The sequence below is a fragment of the Schistocerca serialis genome, chromosome 8 (assembly GCF_023864345.2).
Source record: "Schistocerca serialis cubense isolate TAMUIC-IGC-003099 chromosome 8, iqSchSeri2.2, whole genome shotgun sequence".
Classification (NCBI taxonomy): Eukaryota; Metazoa; Arthropoda; class Insecta; order Orthoptera; family Acrididae; genus Schistocerca; species Schistocerca serialis.
This window is the reverse complement of record NC_064645.1, coordinates 407,218,457-407,220,729: the sequence shown is the minus strand read 5'-3', so window position 1 is coordinate 407,220,729 and position 2,273 is coordinate 407,218,457.

Here is a 2,273-nt window from a genome sequence, read left to right as displayed (position 1 = left end):
CACAAGCAGACATATTTAAAGACAAAGAGTTTGGCCAGAGATGTCAGTCGAGGCAGAAGTGTAGAGGCAAAGAAGTTGTTGAAAGACAGGTGAGGTATGAGTGGCGGCAACTTGAAATTAGCGGAGATTGAGGCCTGGCGGATGACGAGAAGAGAGGATATACTGAAGGGCAAGTTCCCATCTCCGGAGTTCGGATAGGTTGGTGTTGGTGGGAAGTATCCAGATAACCCGGATGGTGTAACACTGTGCCAAGATGTGCTGGCTGTGCACCAAGGCATGTTTAGCCACAGGGTGATCCTCATTACCAACAAACACTGTCTGCCTGTGTCCATTCATGCGAATGGACAGTTTGTTGCTGGTCATTCCCACATAGAATGCATCACAGTGTAGGCAGGTCAGTTGGTAAATCACGTGGGTGCTTTCACACGTGGTTCTGCCTTTGATCGTGTACACCTTCCGGGTTACAGGACTGGAGTAGGTGGTGGTGGGAGGGTGCATGGGACAGGTTTTGCATCGGGGGCGGTTACAAGGATAGGAGCCAGAGGGTAGGGAAGGTGGTTTGGGGATTTCATAGGGATGAACTAACAGGTTACGAAGGTTAGGTGGACGGCGGAAAGACACTCTTGGCGGAGTGGGGAGGATTTCATGAAGGATGGATCTCATTTCAGGGCAGGATTTGAGGAAGTCGTATCCCTGCTGGAGAGCCACATTCAGAGTCTGGTCCAGTCCCGGAAAGTATCCTGTCACAAGTGGGGCACTTTTGTGGTTCTTCTGTGGGGGATTCTGGGTTTGAGGGGACGAGGAAGTGGCTCTGGTTATTTGCTTCTGTACCAGGTCGGGAGGGTAGTTGCGGGATGCGAAAGCTGTTTTCAGGTTGTTGGTGTAATGATTCAGGGATTCCGGACTGGAGCAGATTCGTTTGCCACGAAGACCTAGGCTGTAGGGAAGGGACCGTTTGATGTGGAATGGGTGGCAGCTGTCATAATGGAGGTACTGTTGCTTGTTGGTGGGTTTGATGTGGACGGACGTGTGAAGTTGGCCATTGGACAGGTGGAGGTCAACGTCAAGGAAAGTGGCATGGGATTTGGAGTAGGACCAGGTGAATCTGATGGAACCAAAGGAGTTGAGGTTGGAGAGGAAATTCTGGAGTTCTTCTTCACTGTGAGTCCAGATCATGAAGATGTCATCAATAAATCTGTAACAAACTTTGGGTTGGCAGACTTGGGTAACCAAGAAGGCTTCCTCTAAGCGACCCATGAAAAGGTTGGCGTACGAGGGGGCCATCCTGGTACCCATGGCTGCTCCCTTTAAATGTTGGTATGTCTGGCCTTCAAAAGTGAAGAAGTTGTGGGTCAGGATGAAGCTGGCTAAGGTAATGAGGAAAGAGGTTTTAGGTAGGGTGGCAGGTGATCGGCGTGAAAGGAAATGCTCCATCGCAGCGAGGCCCTGGACGTGCGGAATATTTGTGTATAAGGACGTGGCATCAATGGTTACAAGGATGGTTTCCGGGGGTAACAGATTGGGTAAGGATTCCAGGCGTTCAAGGAAGTGGTTGGTGTCCTTGATGAAGGATGGGAGACTGCATGTAATGGGTTGAAGGTGTTGATCTACGTAGGCAGAGATACGTTCTGTGGGGGCTTGGTAACCAGCTACAATGGGGCGGCCGGGATGATTGGGTTTGTGGATTTTAGGAAGAAGGTAGAAGGTAGGGGTGCGGGGTGTCGGTGGGGTCAGGAGGTTTTTCAGGGGGCCTAAGGTTCTGAGGATTCCTTGAAGCTCCGCCTGGACATCGGGAATGGGGTTACCTTGGCAAACTTTGTATGTGGTGTTGTCTGAAAGCTGACGCAGTCCCTCAGCCACATACTCCCGACGATCAAGTACCACGGTCATGGAACCCTTGTCCGCCAGAAGGATGACGATGGATCGGTCAGCCTTCAGATCACGGATAGCCTGGGCTTCAGCAGTGGTGATGTTGGGTGTAGGATTAAGGTTTTTTAAGAAGGATTGAGATGCAAGGCTGGAAGTCAGAAATTCCTGGAAGGTTTGGAGAGGGTGATTTTGAGGAAGAGGAGGTGGGTCCCGCTGTGACGGAGGACGGAACTGTTCCAGGCAGGGTTCAATTTTGATGGTGTCTGGAGGAGTCGGATCATTAGGAGTAGGATTAGGATCATTTTTCTTCGTGGCAAAGTGATACTTCCAGCAGAGAGTGCGAGTGTAGGACAGTAAATCTTTGACGAGGGCTGTTTGGTTGAATCTGGGAGTGGGGCTGAAGG